Here is a 15,686-nt window from a genome sequence, read left to right as displayed (position 1 = left end):
AAGGGACTCTCAAGAGTCTTCTCCAGCAATATTCAAAAGCATCAATTCTTCAGTACTCAGCCTTCCTTATGGTCCAACTGTCACATCCATACATGGCTACTGGAAAAACCATAGCTCTGACTATATGGACTTTGGTCAGCAAAGCGATGTCTCTGCTTTTTGAATACACTGTCTAGGTTTGTCATAGCTTTCCTTCCAAGGAGCAAGCATCATTTAATTTCATGGCTGCAGTCACTGTCTACAGTGATTTTGGAGCCCAAGAAAATAAAGTCTGTCACTGTTTCCATTGTTTCCCCATCTATTTGCCATGAAATGATGGGACCAGATGCCATGATCTTCGTTTTCTGAATGCTGAGTTTTAAGCCAGCTGTTTCACTATCCTCTTTCACCTTCATCAAGAGGCTCTTTAGTTCCTCTTCACTTTCTGCCACTAGACTGATATCATCTGTATATCTGAGGTTGTTAATATCTCTCCCAGCAATCGTGATTCCAGTTTGTGATTCACCTAGCTCGGCATTTCACATGATGTACTCTGCATGGAAGTTACATAAACAGGGTGACAATACACAGCCTTACTGTACTCTTTCCTAATTGTGAACCAGTCCATTGTAGCTTCTTGTTCTGCATATAGGATGTTCAGGTAGACAGGTAAGGTGGTCTGGTATTCCCATCTCTTTAAGAGTTTTCCACAGTTTGTTGTGATCCAGACAGTCAAAGACTTTAACATAATCAACGAAGCAGAAGTAGATGTTTTTCTGGAACTCCCTTGCTTTCTCCATGATCCAACAAATGTTGGCAGTTTGATCTCTGGTTCCTCTGCCTCTTCAAAACCAAGCTTGTGTATCTGGAAGTTCTCGGTTCACATACTTCTGAAATCTAGCTTGAAGGATTCTGAACATAACCGTGCTAGCATGTGAAATGAGCACAACTGTATGGTACCTTGAACATTCTTTGGCATTGCCCTTCTCTGAGACTGGAATGAAAAGTGACCTTTTCCAGTCCTGTGGCCACTGGTGAGTTTTCCAAATTTGCTGGCATACTGCGTGCAGCACTTTAACAGCATCATCTTTTAGGGTTTTAAATAACTCAGCTGGAATTCCTGAGTAGCCTAATGGAAGGTCGGGGGCTCACTTTCCAGTATCATATTTTTTTTGCCTTTTCGTATAGTCCATGGGACAAGAATACTGGGGTGACTGGCCAATAATACCTCCTCCAGTGGACCATGTTTTGCTAGAACTCTTCATCTTCACTATGTCTGTCTTGGGTGGCCCTGCACAGCATGACTAAAAGCTTCACCGAGTTACACAAGCCCCTTCGCCACACCAAGGCTGCAATCCATGATAGGGAAATAATACATGGCCCCTACCAGTATAACAAGTGACACATATATTTAAATACTTAATTTATAGTACATTATGATAAGTGCAATAAAAATTTTACAAGGATCAGGAAGGAGCTATAAACCCTCTAGAAGGTGGAGCCCAGACACAGCTTACTGTAGAAGGCCAATGCCAGAGAAGGTTTAACCAAGTAGACACAGCAGGAGATGCGTAGTACAGAAAAGAAAGAAAACAAAAACAGCATAGCCAAAGACAGGACAGTGCAGTTAGTTCTGAACAATGATGCAGAAGAATGAGAAGAGCAAGCAGGAGGAGAGGGAAGCAGTCGGGAGAGACACTTGTGTAAACTCTCACGCCTCCAGGCTGCTGAGGAAGGAAGACAGGAGGAAACACACAGGCCGCAGAGACACGGCGCTAGCCCAAAGAAATGACAGCCACGTAATGACACGCGCATCAGCAAACCTCTGCTTCTTCATCACCATCATCCTCTTGGTTGTGCTTTGTCTTCTGTTTTTTTTAAGCTCAGCTCAAACGTCTGATCATTCACAACTCAGGTTCAAAGACTCATAAAAAGTACCACTGGAAGGTAATCTCCTGTAGCCTAAATTCAAACCCTGACAGTCCAAGTATCTGCTGTGGGTTACAACCAGGAAGGCCAGGCTAGAACCCCACAGTGGCTTCCCCAAGGTGCAGCAGGCAGAGACTGGCTTTCCAATCAATGTCCAGGGGCCCTGGGATCCCCACCCCCAAACTGAGCCAAACCCTGTGAGCCACGAACTCTATAATGAGAAGGGGTCCCAGAGCAGCCCACATCCCCTCCTTCCCCAGGCAGGAATCTGCCAGTCCGCCTGCCTCTGCTTGCAGACCTGCGTGCCAGGGCCTTATCACCTTGAGAAAATCTCTCCATGCTCCATGTGCAGCTCTGACTCAACCTTCCTAAAACGCTGCTTTCACTCTGCAGCTTCCTCTCTGCCTACACAGTGCTAAGCCACCTCTCACCTCTTACAAGGCTCTCTGGGGGCACCAGCCTCTTTAGAAGATCTAGGCAACGACGCTAAGGTCTGCCGGCCTCACAAAAAGGAGCACTGTGTGCATGCTCGGTTGGATCCCACACTTTGTGACCTCGTGGGCTGTAGCTCCTCAGGCTCCTCTGTCCACGTAATTTTCCAGGCAAGAACACTGGATTGGGTTGCCATTCCCTTCTCCAGGGGATCTTCCCAATCCAGGGATCTCCCGAGTCTCCTGCGTTGGCAGGCAGGTTCTTTATCACTGAGCTACCAAGAAAGGGAGAGAAAAGCCTCAAAACAGGGAGTGATCACAGTTTGGGGAGCACATTTAACCCATGTTAGTTCTTCTAAAGGGGGAGCCCTGAACCCGCGGGACCGGGCCCAGATGCTGCATCCACACACATACACGGGCCGCTTGGGACAGGCAGCTGCCAAAGGGGAGGTTAATAAGCTCGGCACAGTTCCCCTGCAAAAAATTCAGCATCATATTTATTTTCCCCCATCTTTCTATAAGCCACTTGGATGAATAATAAAGATATTAAAGGAACAGACGGCTGAAAAGTGCCCATCTAGATTGGGAAGACAACCTTTTAGCATTTAAGGATTCTTTAGCAGCCCCTACTAGAATGCTGTGTACTTTTGTCCACCTGATGTGAACAGGTGACTCAATGGAAAAGACCCTGATGCTGGGAAAGACTGAAGGCAGGAGGAGAAGGGGGCAACAGAGGATGTGATGGTTGGATGGCATCACCGATTCAATGGACACGAACTCGGGCAAACTCCACGAGATGGTGAGGGACAGGGGAGCCTGGCGTGCTGCAGTCCATGGGGTCACGAAGAGTTGGACCTGACGTGGTGACTGAACAACAGAAACAACTAGAATATTGCAAGAATAAAAATGAGAAAGGCAATGCAATTCAGAGAAGGACACAGAGTTGGATTTGAGCTGTATAACTCTTGCACTTCTGGCTGCACTGCCTCCAACAAGCTATTTAACTGCCAAGCTTTAGTCTCATGTGTAAAATGGGGAAACCTAAGAATAAAAGACGTATATGAAATGTTTATACGATACTAGGCAATGAGAAAATAATAAATTACATTCCTATCGTTACTGCCTGGCACGAGTTACGTCTTTAGCCCTCTCAACATTAATCTCACATCACGTTCAAGGAGAACTTCTCTTGGACCATCCTAACTGCCGTGCTGACCCCTAATTCTAAATGAAGGGTACTGATGCGAGAAATGGGAACCCTAACAGACACAGCACTCTATTAAATACACCCTTCATCTCCGGTGACCTCAAGAGGCCATCCAGGCTCCCCCAGAGACCCACCCTGACTTCTCCAAATACACTATCTGCACCGCCTTATTGAGCGCTCCCGCGGTGGCCCTGCAGCTCCTACACACCCTCGGCATGCACCACCCTGGGCCCAGTGCTCACTCCTCTGGCTCAAGATAATGCCCTCCGCCCTGCTGATTACTGCTGATAGGCTAATCCACACAGTCAGCAGTAAGGCACACACTGGCATCTTCCCCCTTTATTCCGTGCCTGCTTTTTCCCCTCAGCTTGTTTATTCTGGCCTGCCACAAAGCAGATGTCCTCCGGAGCACTCCTCCTCCGGACCACCACGGCTCCTGACAGCATCTGGCACTGGGGCACCCAGTAAATACTAAAGAGACGCCTGACTGACATGACCATCATAGACAGAAATGAATGAGCTTCCCCATACCATGTGATGGCCAAGAGTCCACAGCATGTAAGAACAAAAATCAATCTTCCCCCAAATATCTGAAAGTCCCAGAAGGCTTACCTAGTAGCTCATTATGAAATCCAGCCTGGTTCAACTTGCTCAGCTGGCCAGAGAGGTAACAGAGACGAGAGTAGGGGGGAGTGAACATCAGCTAACTAAACAAGAACCTCAAAGCCAAGGGGAGGGCAGAAGGCAGTGCTCGCACAGTGATTGGTACCTTGGGGAAGAGGAACACTCACACATGTTATTTCAATTCTCCCTTGGTGTTTAACACAGGCCTGTGGTTTCCTGCAAAAATGGTTTCTGCTGCTCTGCAGAGACCTACACCGAGGAGAGAGCTCCAAAGGGCTATTCCACAGGTGAGAATTCAGCCGCCAGCTGCATCCTGTTACCCAAAGGAAACGGAACTGGGAGCTGCCAGGATGTCCAGATAGAGGAGAGCAAGACTGTAAATTCAGGGAGTGCTGACAATCTCATCACTATGGTAATAAGAATAAACTTTAAATTTAGAAAACTTCGCGCACACACACACAGCTGGGTTTTATGTAAATTAACCTCAGCAGGGGTTAAAAGAGACATCCTGTAAAGAGACTGCCAAGTTCAAGCCTTTCTACTTCCTTCATCCTCCCCAACCTGTATCATCCCAAAAGCAAGCAATCCAATGGGCCGAACCAGTTATAAACTACTTGGAAAGACTAAATCTAGGCCAGTGGGTGTGCACACAAATGCAGACATTACTAAGCTGGAGGACCTCACCTGGACAAATCCCAAGGCCTGGAGTGGCTACTTGGTTAGAAATCATTTCCCAGTGATCCGCAGACCACCTTCTTGGTCACGGTGCAAGACAAAAGCAGTATCGGGTCACTCCCACAAGGGGCAGGCAGAAGAGTGTACCAGAAGCTGATGCTAAGGATGTCAACGTTAGCTTTTAAAGTGTTAAAATGGCTTTCATACATCGGGGATAAATAACTGCCTTCAATATTATGATTCTCCAGTAGTAGGTCTTCAAATAATGGTATCTGAGAATAATGGTATTTGAAAACACAAGGTTTGTTTGTTTAACCATCGCAAAATGGGAGGGAAGGTTTTTGAACAATAAAGACTTCGAGTAAAAGAAATTTGTGTATTACAGAATTAAATGAAAATTTTACAGAGTCAAAGAAACTCCAATACTTTTCAGCAGCCCACTAGTTGGTTTTTTTTTTAATATCACTCTATTAACTTAAGTGAAGACTTTCATTTTTCATGTTAAAATTAAAGAATTTCTATTCATAAAATATCCCTTGGGGAGTCATTTTGTTTTTATATCATACAATGAGCAGAAAGTAGTTTTTTTTAATTACTGATAAACTTAGTTTAGGAAGAAACAACTAGGGCCAGTCAACTAAAAGCACATGAAAATTATCGCCCCTACTTCTAACAATCTGGAAGCCATACGGAACCGTAACATACTGTAGAACCTGCAATAACTTGATCAGCAGTTTCAGCAGAGAATTCAGCTACTTGAAGACCAACACGTACCCATGTTCTGACATAACAATCCCGGCCCTGTCACTCTGTGGGAAGGTCTCTCTCAGTGATCTCTCCCCAAGTCACGCTCAAGGCGAGTGTAACACTGCGCTCTCAGGGTCCACAGTAGAGGAGGAAGTGCCTATGCATTTTGAAAATGGTGCTTTAAAAGAATTGTGTCAAATTCTGTTAGGATGTTAATAAAGCCAACTCTCTTTCAATTTGGACACAGCTTCACAAAACAAACACAGGTGTTTAACAACACTAAGGTAAAGAATTGGTAAGAGGAGATCTCGGCTGAACTGAAAATCAGTGACAACGTGCTCTGCAAATTCTCCTCACTTGATCAGTTTACTGAAAACGGTTTTAAAGCTAATGATTTAAAAGGTTAATTGCCCGGCTAAATTTACGTGATATTACACTTGTTCTGGAATTAGAAATAACAGGGCTAAGAGAAACTTCCGATATTATTCCCTGAATCTCGAGTTTTCTGAATTCCTCTTAAAAGGAAACTCCTAGAGGATCACATATATTAATAACTTACACAGTAAGAAATGGAAAATTAATTTCCCCACTTGAACTAAGTTAAAAAAGAAAACTGTTGCTTTAAAACATTTAGCATTCCTAGCTCTGTGTGGAGGCAAGTGGTGCATAACAGAATGCATGACAATGAATTGTTGCTTCTAGCTAATGTACAAAAAGACAGTACCTCTATGCACTGTGAAACTTCACATACTTAATATATTTAGAATGCACAAAAAACAGCTAGAGAAAGTCAAGCTCTACTACACAGTACCCTTTCCTTTACATTTCAGAATACAATATATGTGTGTGTGTGTTTCATACAATCAGTATTATCACAGAATGACCCAGATGCTAACAATGTGATCATCATCAAAGCTTCACTTGGCTGCTTTTCCTGAAAATCTTTACAATCAAAAGGTAAATTAATATGGAGGAAAAAGAGTAAAGGACTGCCTGATGTACTGTCCCCAAAGCAAAACTGTGGCTCTGCAGGTTTGGTTAAGTGGGCGTGAGGTGGGGCAGGTGAGCAGGTCCCTGTACAGGAGTCTTCACGGGCCCAGCCTGTCCAGAAGCCAGTCTGATGTGGAAGGGATGACGAGGCCCGACGTAAAAGATGCCAGACAGAAGGCATGGGAAAGGCACCGAGAGAAAAGAGTTCATCCAACCAGTATTCCAGAGAAGGAGCTGCGGACAGAACAACAGCCTATAAACAGTCCAAATAAACTCTCCTGAGAGTGCTGAGACCTTTGACTTTCCGACTCTCTGCATAAATTACACAGGCCCCCAGGGGCCCCACCCCACTGCAGCAACAGCGGCTCAGTGCTGGATCAGTCGTGGTGAGCAGACCAGGCCGAGGACTCTGACTGCTCCAAAAGACTCAAAAGGCATGGCTGCTGCAAAGACCCCGGGAGGCAGAGAGACAAGGTGCACCTTAAACACCCCCGCCCCCTGATGAATGCAAGGACTGAGCTGAGCAGGGTAAGAGGGCCCCCCGGGGGAGGGTGCTGAGGTCAGTCAAACGTGGGCGGCGCTTCGGTACAGCGGTGACAGAACAGATGCTCCCTCTATACACACTCTCCTTCAGGGGCACGAACCCAGCCAGCACACCGGGCTCCGGACAACCACCAAGAAAGCCTGCACGGTGGAAGCAGCTGCCAAGCAGAACCCTGGCTCCTCACTTGCAGCAACAGCAGAATCTCCGAGACGCGGAGGCCGCTCGACTAACCACCTGTTTGGAAGCTGAGAGTTGAAACCTCAGTTGGTGCCGCCTCTCTGTCTAAGTGACTTGAATAAAATGAAAAGGGTGATTTCAACCAGCAAACTTGGGCCCACAAACAGCTGACTCTGTGGCAGAGCAGGAAGCAAGATGGTGAAAACCGCAAGCCAGCGGTCTGAGCCCCTGCCCCTTTAGGTAGAAGCTCATAGGTCAGTTTTTTTTTCCAGAGTTTTAAAAATATATTCCTGGTTCCTCTTTCTTTCCCTCTGTTCCCCTACCCAAGTGCTGGTACAATCAAACTGAAGATGGCATTTCTAAAATAATCTTCAGAGGCCTTTAAACACAACGCAATGGCCGCAGGACCTACTACAGGCTCAGCATGGATGAGGCTGAAGGCTGGCTCTGGGCTCTGACCCTCATCTCCCTCTCCAGTTTGACACACGACGTATCTATGGAGAGAGCTAGTCATTTTCTAGCTCCTGCGTTTCTACAGAAATAGAAACACTAAACGTTCAGAGAACAGAGTAAAGGAATTATCAACTCGCTCCAATTATACCAACTGACCTCATCCTCTCATTACAAGCTGCTTCCTGGCATCTGAAATCCACTTTTGAAATTCAACCAAGGGCATTTTAAAAGAAAAATACTCCTTCCTCCCCCGTTCTCTCTCTCTGAAGTATATGCTGGAAATAACATTGGTGGTAAGGAGCACGCACTGGCTTGCAGAATTCATACTCATCAAAAAGCACACAGTGTGTCTGTCCCTCACTGACAGGTATGGCACGGTACTTCATTCCTCAATGGGTGTTCTTGTTGGTTCATCCAAAAGGCAAACCTCGTAAATTCTACGTTCCTGACACCCTACAGCTTACCAACTAAGCAGAGCTAACTGCCATCACCATCATCTTTACTGGCGCTTCACAAAGAGTGTCTAACTCTGCTTCGAGCACCTACATATCCTCACATTAATCCATTTCACAAGTGAAGAGATCCATGTCTCTGTAACACATCGTAATTTCATGAATAGAAACACTGGGTACCCTAGGTCTACAAGCAAGGAGGCAGAAAGGTGATCTGGTGAGCTGGGAACTAAACCCCGTGAGAATGAGAAGAATTTAAATGGAAAATGCTTGGTGGTAGAAGCAGTGCTTCACCAATAAGACTGATGGGAGAGGCAGAAAGCAAAGACATACTTGTTCAGCACTTCTCTGTTAACTAATTCATCTGTTTCATCTCCCCCAGAACTCAACCGTTTTCGACTACTATATAGATGTGCCTTATTCTGTTTTCCCACAGTAGTAGGTAATGGCCTACAGGAAAAGTTTACAAGCTTGAGAATCGATGGGGAATGGACAAACTCCCTTTTACACAAACACAGGCGAACATCCGCCAAGCTAAAATCTGCTGGCCCCCAAAATTCAGCTGCTGTTACGTAAGCAACAGGAACTTCTGAGAATGTTTTCTCTGAAATGCGACAAAACTCTGATAAAGCAAATAATCAATCCTCAAAACCAACGGCCTGTCTTCAAGAGAATGAACAGGGAGTCTTTCCCATTCAAAACTGCAGTCACAGTGAAGAGCCACATCTCTGCTGGTATGATACAAAATCTTACAAACCGTAAGTACTAGTAAGAACCATACCATCCTATACCATCCGTACCTGGCACATACACACTGACTTTTCACACAGCTGATCAGCAGTCTGGAAGTCTGCTACTCAAGCGAACAGAAAATTAAAACACAAAGCAGTTAAAAGCAAAATGGACAGACCAGAGACAGGCTCTGCAACCTTCCATTACAGACCTTGATGGCTATCCCTGGTCAGAGCAAGGGGCAAGTCAAGAATGCAGCCACCCACAGAATACCTCCCCACCCAGTCCAAGAGGAAAAAAGAACACCAAAGGGCTGGGGAATCTAAAAACTCAGTTATGAAATCTCCAAGGAGACACTCCTTATGGGCTAACAGCCTGAGGCCTGGAGCTTTAACAAACACAACAAAACACCCCACTCAGGGCCAGCATCAGCTGCACTTATGAAGACGAGCTCTGCCCTTCAAGGAGTCAGGTCAAAACAGACAGGAAGCAAGGAAAACATTTTTTAAATCTTGCAGAGCAAATCAACCTATTTATTTCACTTTCAAAAATCTGAAGTCTTGAGTTAGGCTTCCAGTCCCTCTTTAGAAGATATATACTGTGGAAAGTTAACTGCAGATGACCGAAAAAGAGTGTCACCATTTAAAAAGTTGACAAAAAAAAAAAAAGCCAATTACCCTGTATTAGATCACTGCGCCTGCGCGTGTACATGCTCAGTGGCTTCAGTGTCTTGACTCTGCAGCCTCACCTTACTAACCCCCTTACTATCAAATTCCTTTCTCGATCACCTCCCTTCTCAAAGACCTTTCCTTGCTCACTTCCTCTCACAAAAGTGGAAGTGAACATGTTAGCAGCTCACTCTGAGTCTTTGCGACTCCATGAACCGTGGCCCACCAGGCTCCTCTGTGGGCTACAAGTTTTGCTTGGAATTCTCCAAGCAAAAATACTAGAGCAGGTTGCCATTTCCTCCTCCACGGGATCTTCCCAACCCAGGGATCGGACCCGTGTCTCTCAATCTCCTGCACTGCAGCCGGATTCATGACTGCTAAGGCACCAGGGAAGATGTGCTCCTGGAGAAGCAACTGTAACTGACTAAGACACAAAAAGCTGTCGTTTCAAGGCACTGGAAGGAGATAAATACAGACAGAAAGCTGAAGAAAGAGAAAAGCACTGAGTCAAAGATTTACTTTTACTTTGCTTTTCAAAGATGGTTACTTCCCAGATCCCTTAAGACAGTAGACAGAACTAGAGCAGAAAGCTGCATTCTTAAAATCTGCATATAAGCTTTCCCCAAATCCTTGGCAGACCCCTGAATTGTACATATACTGAGTCTCAAGATTTCTGGCAAAAAGCAAATCTCTGAGGCTGAAAGAACTGAGCAGAGATCAAATTAAAGTAGGAGTTTAAGTCCAATTCAATTAGCTGCCTGCCAGAACAAGTTAACACTTTTAAGAAGATAAAAAACAGAGAAGTCTCTGAACGTATCATCCAGAGTGTGTAACATACAATAAAAAATTACTAGATATGTGCAATCACGTATCACATTTAACATCTTGCTGGATACCTCATTAATAAATAAATTAGATAAAGTCTTCAACACATGTTCATTTCATGTTTGACCAAGATTCATAGCTTTACCTCTGAGAAGCCAAAGACAATATCCACAAATCATATATCTGATAAAGTACTCACATCCAGGATTTCTAAGGAACTCTTCCAACTCAACATTAAGAACTCAACTAAAAACAGCCCCTTTTCACTAAAGAAGACACATGAATGGCTACAGGGCACATGAAAATACACTCAATATCATCAGTCATCAGGGAACAGGAAAATTAAAGCTACCATGAGCAGCACATCTACCAGAACCACCACATTTCTATTATAGAACTTGAATTCTTAGCTAAGATGTATCACAAAGAAAACTGGCCCAGATAGCGTCAGTGACATGTACCAAAAAGATAAGCAAAAAAAAAGAAAAAAGACATCAATATCAAAAAATGGAGAGGTGTGTGGGGATTTTCTAACTTCCTTTACTTACATTACCCTGATACTAATACCAGACAAAGTCACTATAAGAAAAAACATACAAGCCAAACCTCTCATCAACATGGACACAAATACCCTTAATAAAATGTTACTAATTCAGATCCAGAAATACGAAAAAGGATAACGTGCAATGATCCAACTGGGTTATCCTGGGATACAATGTTGGTTTAGCTTTTGCAAATTCACCACATCAACAAAATAAAATGGAAAAATGACATTACCTCATTAGCAAAAATCCATTGTATTTCTACATGCTACAACAGACAACTGGAAGTTGAAACTCCAAATATCTCTAACAGTATCAAAACCATGAAATACTAAATATAAATTGAACAAAATGTTGTGATTTAAAATAAGCTTTTAAAAAATACATATTTTAAAACATAAAAAAAAAACCAACATACACGCATCATAGTTCCATGCCAACTCTCCCCAAATTGAGCTATAGATTTAATGCATTTCCAATGAAACAATAAAAAGTAGAATTTATTACAGAAATCAACAAGATGATGTGAAAATGCAAATGACCTATAATATCCATATGAATTTTGAAAAAGAACAAAGTTGGAGGGTTTACACTACGGTCCTCAAGACTTAACCACAAAGCTATCAATATCTTAACTAACACGGGCTTAGTACTGGTCTACGGAGAGAAAGACCAATGAAACAGGATACCCCAGAAAAAGACCCACACAAAAATGGGTCAAGGTAATCTGGCAAGGAAAAGATGGGTTTTTTCCAACAAGTGGTGCTGAAACAAGTGGGTATCCATAAGCAAACAGTGAATGTCAGCCCTTACCTCACATCAGCTGTAGACGTTAACTCCAACAGACCACAAACCTAAATCTAAGAGAGAATTTCTCACAGGAAGCACATGAGAAAACGCTTGTGACCTTCAGTTTGGCAAAGATTTCTTATACAGAACACAAAAAAACATTAACTAGCTAGGGAAAAAAACACGTAACTGCTAACAAAATCAGTAACCTCTTTCTGTTCTTTGGAAAACATATCTAGCAAAGGACATGTATTCAGAATATAAAGAACTCCTACAACTCAGCAAGACAAATGTCTCCAAAGAAATCCATTAGGGCACCCCAACTTCATTAGTTATAACAGCAAAGGCAGAGAGGCAGGAGAGAAGTTATTTTGAACAGGGAAAAGCTACTTTTAAAAATCTGTAAGCTAGGTAAGAATTTAGAAAAACCTTGTACAAGCTACTTAATCTCTCTAGGCATCAGTTTATTCCCCTATACAACAGACTATAATCCCCAGGCTAGTATTCTGAGACTTTCTGTTTAGGATCGAAGGTGTCCTGGCCAAAGTTTATATGCATGGTTATTAAAACAGATCCGCTGTGTTACTTAATACATGCTGCTTAACAGTCACAGTGTCCTTGGGTTGAAAGCAGAGGTTCGTACTTAATCTATATCTGAAGGGTAGCAGAGTACATCTACTTCCGCTTTATTGACCACACCAAAGCCTTTGACTGTATGGACCACTACAAACTCTGGAAGATTCTTCAAGAGATGGGAATACCAGACCACCTCACCTATCTGCTGAGAAACCCGTATGCAGGTTAAGAAGCAACAGATGGAACCAGACATGGAACAACAAACTGGTTCCAAACTGGGAAAGGAGTACATCAAGGCTGTGTATCATTGCCCCACTCATTTAGCTTATATGCAGAGTACATCATGCAGAATGCTGGATGAAGCACAAACTGGAATCAAGAGAGAAGTATCAAGAATCTCAGATATGCAGATAACACCATCCTTACAGCAGAAAGCGAAGAACTCAACAGCCTTTTGATGAAGGTGAAAGAGGAGAGTGAAAAAGCTGTCTTAAAAACTCAACATCCAAAAAACGAAGATCACAGCACCCAGTCCCATCACTTCATGGCAAACAGATGGGGAACCAATGGAAACACTGATAGACTTTATTTTCTTGGGCTCCAAAATCACTGCATATTCTTGGGCAACCCAATTGTACCTCTGGATCAGTCAGCTCTCTGTAAAAATAGGTAAGAATGAGAAAAACTATTGGTTTTAGAGTCCTGTAAAATTAATAACTTAAAACAGAATTACACAAAAACGCACAAAATTAGAGATGACCTAACAGCTATGATGAAACCAAGAAGCCTATTACCATATTATCTAATTTAAATCAATTAAATTAAATTAAATTAATTATCATATACAGATTATTTTAAGCTTCAATGGGTATTATCCCTATTCTACAAGAAAATGGACGTCAGGGTTCAAGGAACTTATCTAAAGACATTCTGCGCAAAACCGGTAGACTCTGGGGTCAGCCTGACTAGAAAACTCCTTTTTAATCCTTAGACCACAGTATCTCCCCAAATTTCTAATGCCTATATAGGACACATACTGCTGCACTGACGTGGATGGACACAAACTAGAGGGACAGACAGGCCGATGTTGGAAAATTTATGGCCAAGGAACTCACTAGTCTGACAAAGCCTAGCAGAGGCACCTAGTCCTCATGCCAGACTTGACCCCTTCGGCTGCTGGGCCACAGGGAGGTGAGTCGGTGGGGGCCAGCTTCGGGGGGAGTGTGGTTTCCATAGGCAGACAAAGCGAGGAACATGGGAACAAGGGCTTGGGGCAGTATTTCAAACTTTCAACAATCAGTACGGTCTCACCAGTGCACACTAGCTGGATGTGAGCTTGCTAGCAGGCTTCTTTTTTTTTTTTTAAAGGTTAAGGTCAGAATTAAAGGACTGTGGCTTCCACATTTCAATCAAGGCACATTAACACTGACTCATTACCAAATGACTTCAGGCCCTGCCCCCAGCAACGGCATCTTGGAGAGGAAAGCAAAGACCCGACCAAGGTCTCCCTCATGGCTGGACTCTGCCAAAGCTGACTGGGATCTCAACAGGACTCACTGCCTTTGACGTAGCCAGTCCAGCTCAAGTGCATCAGGCTCTTTTCTCAGAAACAAGAGGGTAGCAGGAAAGCAAAGCCAAGAAGAAAGGCAAAGTGCACATACAAAAGGACCCAGTGTTCACTGCAGACCTCCCCAAAAAAGCAGCCCTCACACGTTTCAAAAACCACTCAACTGTCCCACTCTGTGCAATTCAGTCTTGGCTGCAACTTAACTTCCTGATCTCCCGACAGTGTAGACCTGAAAGGCCCAGAAACAAACACCCTAGGGATGAAATCAGTCAGGTGAGATAAGACCCGACATTTGGGAGAAAGGAGGGCGAGACCACCTCAATCCTTCCTGGGCTCTACGGCCATCATCCCTTTTCCCTTTCTTCTCATAAACAATCTCAAACAGTAATGATTTCTCGTTAATTCACTAAATTTAGTAAATACTGGTATCCATATTCCCTCAAATAATAATTCTCCTGCTCTTCTCTTTCTGGAACTTCAACTGCACGCGTATTACAGGCCCTTTAAAAACCGTCCCACAGGGCTCAGTGGTTCTGTTCATCTCCGTTTAAATCTTTCAGCTCTCTGGTCTTCAGATTCTTCTTGCTGATCTGAAAGTTCAGTGATTCTTTGGTCTATCCTCTCCCATTAGACTTATCTTGTAAAGTTTTTATTTCAGACAGGTTTTCTTCATACGTTCTATTTTGGTTTTGAGATTTCATAGTTTTCCACTAAAGGAGATCTCCCTATACATAACTAAGTATCGTAACGATAGCTGCTTAAGAACCCTCCTCCCCTCAACCCAAGATTTGGGACATATTGGGATCTATCTTCACTGATTAGACTTCTTTGGAGCATGGGTCACTTTCCTGTTTCTTCACATTCTGGGTAATTTTAGAATGTATCCCGGATACTACAGAGGCTTTGAATTATGTAATTCCTCCAAAGAATCTCTATTTTTGTTGTTTGTTTTAGCAGGCAGTTAATTGAACTCAGACGACAAACTTCTGCCTCTTGGATGGCAACCCCCATCTACAGTTTAAGCCTTAGCTTGGCTGCCCTGTTCGTGCACAGGTCAGGGGTCAGGGGTCAGAATTTCTACATAGAATTTGGGGCACCTCCTCTTGGGGCTCTCTCCTCTCCTGAATTGTTCCTTCCTGTTCAGTGGCTGTGATTGTCCAGAACTGTGACTTCTGGTGATACAAGCCAAAAATATAAATACTGGGGCTTTCCTATGAACTTAAAAATGAGAAATTCACCCACAGACTGAAAGCTTCCACAAGTCAGCTGCCCTCCAGAATCCACTGTTGGTTACTCTCTAGTACCTTTATACTGTTCTTGTATTTTACCAAGAATTTACGGTTGATAAATGACAGGCTAAGTGGACCGGAAATTCATGCTAGATTTACACGGAATGCAGTTTAACAAAAAGAGTGGGGAAATCAATAATTTTGTTTCATTTATAGAAATCAAGTAAGTAAAATTTTGGTTCAGATTTGTGAGAAAGAAGGACTGCTTAAATAAGACTCTGTATCTATACAAGCTTCTCTCCTAAGGGACAATGCTATTCTAAACTGTCACCTGCAAATGATGTAAGATACACTGTACTGGAAGCAAAAAATAAAAACAGGAAAGGAACCACCATGGGTAAAGAAAACAGGCACAGAGGACTCCCCTAGCGATTCAGTGGCTAAGAGTCTGTGCCCCCACTGCTGGGAGGTCTGATCCCTGGTTGGGGAACTAAGATCCCTCCTGCCACACTGTATGCACCCTCCTGCCCCTGGCCAGATACAAAAAAAA

This window comes from Capricornis sumatraensis, chromosome 19 (genome assembly GCF_032405125.1).
Source record: "Capricornis sumatraensis isolate serow.1 chromosome 19, serow.2, whole genome shotgun sequence".
Lineage (NCBI taxonomy): Eukaryota > Metazoa > Chordata > Mammalia > Artiodactyla > Bovidae > Capricornis > Capricornis sumatraensis.
This window is presented reverse-complemented; position numbering follows the sequence as displayed.